Source organism: Dasypus novemcinctus, chromosome 10 (assembly GCF_030445035.2).
Source record: "Dasypus novemcinctus isolate mDasNov1 chromosome 10, mDasNov1.1.hap2, whole genome shotgun sequence".
Lineage (NCBI taxonomy): Eukaryota > Metazoa > Chordata > Mammalia > Cingulata > Dasypodidae > Dasypus > Dasypus novemcinctus.
This window is the reverse complement of record NC_080682.1, coordinates 17505795-17513525: the sequence shown is the minus strand read 5'-3', so window position 1 is coordinate 17513525 and position 7731 is coordinate 17505795. Positions and strand designations below refer to the sequence as shown.

The window sequence follows — 7731 nt, the reverse complement described above, 5'->3', positions numbered from 1 at the left end:
ATTGGACCCTGAGTCTCCATGGTGCCCCTGGTTCTGGTCACTCTGCTGCTTCCTTCTCAAATTTAAGACCTTTGAATATCTAGACGGTACAGAAACTCTTGAATGAGTTCCTACTACCCTAGACAAGCAATCACAATCATCATGCTTGAGGTCTTGCACGTTCAATGCACAATCTCCAGGAACAAATAAATCCAATAATTGTAGGATTTTGACGTCTTGCTAGCCTCTAGGAATCTCCCTAATCCTTGACCTGAAAGTTGTCCTGTTCCTCCTCCTTTTACTTTCACCCACCTCTTTTTCAGAATCTCTTCCTTTCAGAGGATTCAGGTGTATGATGCAGTGAATGCCTGCATGTAAGCCCAGGCAACTCTCTCTCCACTTCTCACTTTCAAGTGTTCTTTTTTAAATTATTTTCAATTTTTTATTTATATAATTCTACACATTGTTTTATTTTATTGGTATATAAATAAAGGTTTCCAAATTTTAAAAAGGAAAGAAAGAAAATTAGTGAAAAAGAACAGGCTGTGTGGAACCCTGGGCTTTTATCATTTCACTATATAATAGCTACAAACATTTGCTACCTTTTAAATTTCTCTGTTCTAAATCATGGAAGCTGTCTTGTTGAACTGTATTCAAGATCAAGATGACTACCTCACTCAGATCCCTTTGATGGCAATAACCATCAAGAAAACTAGGTGTACACTTTTTCTCTTTCCCTACAATTCTTGTAACCTGTAGAGGTCATGTAGAAACTCTTAACTTCCAACGTACTAACAAAATAATAATACACACTCAAATATTTTTACTAAGGTTAACCTGTTGTCCTTTTTATTATCCTCTTGAAGGTATCTTTAATTTCTTGTTCCTCAGACTATAGATCAGAGGGTTTAACATGGGAATAAGAATGACAGAATACTGACAGCTCCTTGTCCTGCTTGAGGGAGTGGCTAGAGCTGGGATGCATGTACGCAGGGAGGCTTGTGCCATAAAAGAGTGTCACACCTACCAGGTGGGAAGCACAGGTATTGAATGCCTTGGACCTGCTTTCCACTGAGGGCATTTTCAGGGTTGAAGCTGCAGTGAAACTGTAGGATAAGAGGATAAGGAAAAAAGCACCAAAAAAAAAAAAACAAAAAAAACAAAAGTAGCTACCAAAAGAATTATTTGGCTGAAGAAGTGGTTGGAGCAAGACAAAGGAACTATCTGAGGCATGTCACAGAAGAAATGTTGAATAATATTTGGCCTGCAGTAGTTGAGGTGAAAGCAAGAGACTGTTTGAGCTAAGCTACAAAGGAAACCCCTTACATAGGCCCAAGCAGCCAATTTTCCACAGAGGCTAGGGGCCATTATGGCTGAGTGCATCAGTGGATTACAAATGGCAACGTACAGGTCATAAGCCATGGTGGCCAAGAGGCAGCACTCAGCCAGACCCATCTGAGCCAATACAAAATACTGAGTGGCACAGGCAAGGAAGGAAATCTGTTTTTTGTCTTTTAAGAAGTCTGAAAGCATCTTTGGACTAATGGAAGAAGAATAGCAGATGTCTATGAATGACGGGAAGCTGAGGAAAAAGTACATGGATGTGTGCACTTGGGAGTCCATCCTAGTTAATATAATGAGACTCAGGTTCCAGATCAGAGTCACGAGGTAGACACCTGGGAAGAATGGGAAGAGGATGAGCTGAAGCTCTTTTTCTTCTGAGAGTCCTAGGAGAACAAACATGTTCACAGTGGTATGGTTTCCATCCCATTCCATGGATCTTCTCACTGTCATCTGCTGGAAAAGGATGAGAGAAGGAAATGGTTTTATCCACCCAAAAAAGGAAACATTCTTCACTTTTTCCTGTCATGAAACTGGCTAAGTGTTCTGCTTTAAATTGGCAATTTTTATTTAATTTATCCTTTCTGTCTGAAATGAACAAACTTATCTGAAAAATCATCTTGGATATTTATGATCACTCCATCTTTGGGGACAAAAGTAAATAGACATGATTAGCATATTATCTACTAAAAATTACTAATTTCATTTTCAATGCCAGATTCTGCAAATATATGAGACCTTCATATAAGCCAAATTAAGAAAACACTATCATCCCTCTATATGATGAAACAGATTCTGCTCAAGCTTTGATGGTTCTGCTATTAACTTGAGGCTTAGAGAAGCCCCTGAATCACATGAAACCAATGTATGATATGAGAAGGGTGGAGTAGATCTTTTAAAATCTCCTTGAGAACTAATATTCAATTACATCTATAACCTCGGAGAGCTGATGATTTGTGTCAGCTTTGCCGCTTTATTAAACTTAAAGAGATATAAGAATAATGTAGCAGGATGTTAGGAATAGTCACAAATAAAGAAGCAGCAGATTGGAAATGGATGTGAAAATCAAATTTAGTGATTCTGGGAAGTTTCCTGGGAAGGGAAATAAGAAAAGACTGAAAGATGCATAAAGCTTCGTTCCTTACATGTGCAGATTATGTAAGACAGTGATCGTGATCTTCTTTATCAGTGATTCCTTCAAATATCTGATGGAAACTCTAGATCCTCTGTGCAAAGAAGGCATATATTGTTTTTATGTATGTTTTGCTGGACTTCTGTCACTAAAAGACTATTCATAGCTTCTAGGTTAAAGACTTCTCCTACAGGGGACAGTGACTTTGACTTATAAAGACAGGATGATTAGGCAATAAGCATGGGGATTGGGAAACTGAGACAGAATCTGAGGGAGTTTTTTCTCTCCTTCATATTGGTGCCAGTTCAGGGGAGGAAAATTATGAAGTCTTCCAGCCAAATGGTAACTAACAAAAAATATGTTTTTGCATCAAGCATTGCATGCCCCCTTCAAGAGGATTTAACTTTCAGTCTCTCTAAGCAGTCACTATAGTATCTCTCAAGAAAAAAACAAATTTTTATTCAGATGAAGCAAGTTAGAATGAAAATAATGGGAATTTTCAAAGTTACAGCATGGCAGGCAAAGGTAGTCTTTGAGTTGTGAAAGGGGTCAAAAGCAGAAATCTTGGAGATTCCTAGATAAATATTGTGGCATATAAGGAACAAAATATGTCTAGAAATACATGAATTTGTCAACATTAGCCACCCAAAATGATTTCCTTCAACCCAAATATTTCCCAGTCATCTGGTTCCAAAAGCGTAATACATGAAAAGATATGCTTTATGGCATGAGGGAAACAGATAAAATCCTGTGTGAGATCCTCAGTTGGAGGTGGAAAGGAAGATAGTGATTTGGGATGACGTTGCATATTCTTTGCCAGAATGTTCATAGAGTGATCTCTAGAATAGTAAAGCCTATTTTAGAGGCATACTAGTATAAACAGACAAAGCAAGGACATTGTAGTTGAGCACTCTGTCAACAAAGCAATCACCAGATCACTTCAAAAAGACATTGCTTTGTTAAGGTAATGAACAGAAAGCTGTAACAGGAACCATTTGCACAGGAAATGAGACAAGTCGAGGAGAATTTAGACCTTTCAAGGAGAAGAAATGAGGAAATATTAAAATGATTTTGCAAATCCCAGTGGACTCATTTTGGCACGTTGACACTAATCATGGATTATAGTTTACATTGTAGTTTACACTCTCTCCCACTCCATTCTGTAGGTTATGACCATATATATAATGACCCATATCTGTCATTGCAATATCACTTAGGACAATTCCAAGTCCTGAAATTGCCCCCATATTATAACTCTTTGTCCTTTTCCTTGCCTTCAGCACCTCCAGTGGTCTCTGTCTCCATATCAATGATATAATTTCTTCCATTACTAAAATCACAATAAGTCTGTAGTAGAATACCAATAAGTCCACTCTAGTTCACATTTTATTTCCAAATCCTGAGGATTCTGGGATGGTGATGCACAATCCACCTCTAATTGAGAGGGGGATTCTGTCCCATATGACTGATCGATAGGACTCTCTTGCTGGCAGTTGTAGACACTCTCAGTTCCTTGCTGTGGTTTTCCATACTTGTTAGTTGTCCTGGGTGAGTCCACCCAACTGGAGAGTAGGTGTTGCAACTCTGCTGAGGCTCAAGGCCTAGCAGGCACATGGACAGCCCAGTCATTCAAGTCTCTTGGATGTACACCTACCAACTTCAGCACCAACTATAGGTTCAAATACAGGAATAGAAGAAGTACGTGTAGAGAGACATATCTGAGTCACACTTGGGAGCATAAACACTAAAGTAGGGTCCACTGACAAAGTATGAACCAACAGAACTATCTGCCATGACCATAGGATCTGGGTGACTCCAGAGCCCTCAAGAGCCCCAGTATTTGGAGTACTATCTACTTTGGCTGTCTTTGAGATCCTGCTAATTCCTGTTTTTTAATGCCAAGACAACAAAGGAAACCATGACCTTTTCCTTTCATCCTCAAGCTCAGGCTGCTCTTTACTAAAACTCAGGACAACTCAGTAATTGCATGACAGAATGGATAAAGGAGGGCAGACCATGAAGAAACCAAATATCCAGTTGCAAGTTATTAGAAAAGGAGGTCTCTTCATGCTTCTAACACATAATTAGCATCCTCTTTTACCCCCCATTCAAACCTCTTTTAAAACTTCCCCTTAATTTTTTTGAAGCATCTTATATTTTTGAAATACCAGGTGCCTTTTAAATATTTCTTCCCCACATCTCTTTAGCAATTCCTTCATTCAGACAGGTAGGATGTTAAGTTCCCCAGCCTTAAAGGAGAGATGTGACAGAAAAAGAAACTAAAGGGAAGGGATAAAGTCAAAAGCATGAAAGTGTCTACAGAAAAACTTTCAGATAGAACCAAAAGGAAACAGCAAAACCATCGAATGAGTTTGAGACATCAACAGCAGAGAGCATCATTTGTCATTTTGTTGTTGATTTGTAAGATTTCTGTACATTATGAATATTAAACCCTTATCAGATATTTGATTTCCAGCTTTATTATACCATTGCATGGGTTATCATTTTACATTCATTATAAAGTCGTTTGGGTTTCAAAAGTTTTTAATTCTCATGAGGTCACATTTATCAATATTTTCTTTTGTTGTTTGTGCTTTGGGTATAAAATCAAAGAAACCATTGTTTACCACAGCTCCTAAAGATCTTTCCTATGTTTTTTCTTTCAGAAGTTTTATAATGCTGACTCTTCTATTTACATCTCAGATCCATTTTGAGTTGATTTTTGTATATGGTGTGAGGTAAGGGTCCACCTTCATTCTTTTGCATATGGAGATCCAATTTTCCCAGCACCAATTTTAGAAGAGATTATTCTTTCTGAATTGAGTGGACATGGCATCCTTGTCAAAAATAAGAAATGTGAGGGTTTTTTTTTTCTGAACTCTCAAATTAATTGCAATGAATTGTATGTCTGCCCTTCTGTCTGTACCATGCAGTTTTTTCTCTACTGTAAGTTTGTGATATGCTTTATAGTCAGGTAACATGATTCCTCCAATTTCACTTTCCTTTTTCAATATATTTTTGGCTATTTGGGGCCCCTTTCCCTTCCAAATAAATTTCATATTAGCTTTTCCAATTCAGTTTTAAAATGTTGCTGTAATATTTATCAGCATTTTGTTAAATCTGTAAATCATTTTGGGTAGGACAAACATCTTTATGATATTTAGTTTGCTGATCCATGAACATGGAATATTCTTCCATTTATTTAGGGCTTCTTTGATTTCCTTTAACAATGTTGTGTAATTTTCTGTGTACAAGTCCTTTACATCTTTAATTAAGTTTATTCCTAGATATTTGATTCATTTAGTTGCTCTTGCAAATGGAATGTTTTTCTTGGCTCCCTCCTCAGATTGCTCATTATTGGTTGACAGAAATGTTATGGATTTTTGCTATTCGATCTTACATCCTGCCACTTTACTGAACTTGTTTATCAGCTCTAGAAGCATTGTTGTAGATTTTTCAGGGCTTTCTACATATAGGACCATGTCATCTACAAATAATGAAATCTTTTACTCCTTCCTTTCCAATTTGGATGCCTTTAATTTCTGTTCCTTCCATAAGTGCTCAAACAAGTACTTACCACACAACGTTAAATAAGAGCAATGATAGTGGGCATCTTTGCCTTGTTGCATATCTTAACTGGAAAGCCTTTAGCATTTCGTCATTGAATATGATGTTAGCTCTGGGTTTTTCATAGATATCCTTTATCATGTCAAAGAAGTTACCTTCTATCCCTATTTTTTGAAGGGTTTTTATCAAGAAAGGATGTTGTATTTTGTCAAATGATTTTTCTGCACCAATACAGATGATCATGTGATTTTTTCTTTCAATCTATTAATGTGGTATATTACATTATTGATTTTTTTATGTTGAACCATCCTTGCATACCACGGATGAAACCCACTTGCCCATGATATATAACTCAACTGATCTGTTTTTGGGAGCAATTAGCAAGTATTTTGTTGAAAGTTTTAGCATCCAGATTCATTAGAGAGAATGGTCTGTAAAGTTCTTGTGACATTTTTATATGGCTTTGAAATTAGGTTGATGTTGGCATAATAGAATGATTTAGGCAATGTTCCCTCCACTTCTCTTTTTTGGAAGAGTTAAAGCAGGATTGGTATTAGGTCTTTCCAGAAAAATTGGTAGAATTTGCCTGTGAATCGATCTTGTCCTGGGCTTTACTTCATTTGGAATTCTTTTTCTCTTTATTTTTTAAAAATATTACATTAAAAACTATGAGGTCCCCATATACCCCCCACTTCCCTCACCCTACTCCTCCCACATCAACAACCTCTTTCATCATCGGGGGACATTCATTGCATTCGGTGACTACATTTTGGAGCACTGCTGCACCACATGGATAATGGTTTACATTATAGTTTACACTCTCTCCCAGTCCCTCCAGTGGACCTTGGCAGGAAATAACAATGTTTAGCTTCTGACCCTGCCGTACCACCCAGGACAACTCCAAGTCCTGAAAATGCCCCCACATCATATCTCTTCTTTCCTCTCCCTACACTCAGCAGTGACCATGGCCACTTTCTCCACATCAATGCTACAATTTTTCCCATTACTAATCACAATAGTTCCATAGTAGAATATCAGTAAGTCCACCCTAATCCATACTCTATTCCTTCATCCTGTGGACCCTAGGATGGTTATGTCCACTCCACCTCTTTATTGAGAGGGGCTTAGATTCCATATGATGATGGATGCAATTCTGCTTGCAGTTGTAGGCACTCTTGGCACCCTGGTGTGGTCGTTGACCTTCTTCATCTCCCTGTTTGCTGGCCGGGTTAAGTCCAATAAACCAGATGGTAAGAGTTGCAAGTCTGGTGAGGCTTAGGGCCTGGCTGTCACAGGGACAGTCCAGCAATTCAGATCTCCCGAGTATACACCAGCCCAAGTGCCAAATACAGGTCCAGTAAAGGTAACAGAAGAGGTATGTGTAGAAAGGTCACATCTGAGTCCAACTCCTTCACACTCAGGAACACAAACTCCAAAATTGATATGGCACTGAAATCCAGAGCCATCTGCCATGACCATAGAACCTGTGGGTCTCTGTAGCCCTCAGGAGAACCAATACCTGGGCTTGTATCTACTTTGGCTCTTTCTGGGACACGTGCATAAGTGTGACCCCTCTCATGACCCCTCGATTCTTTTTTGGATACTCATAGCCATATAAACTCATTTGTCCTTTCCATTTCTCCCTTTTATTCAAGGTCAAAAAGCAGGTTTTAACACCTGATACTACATGTAGGCTGAGATATACTGCTGAT

General features: G+C 38.2%; 1 pseudogene; it reads right to left on the bottom strand.

Annotated features, from left to right (window-relative positions):
- Positions 1-871: 871 nt before the first annotated feature.
- On the bottom strand, positions 872-1722 carry LOC139439902 (olfactory receptor 5A2-like; annotated as a pseudogene).
- Between the last annotated feature and the right edge of the window lie 6009 nt (positions 1723-7731).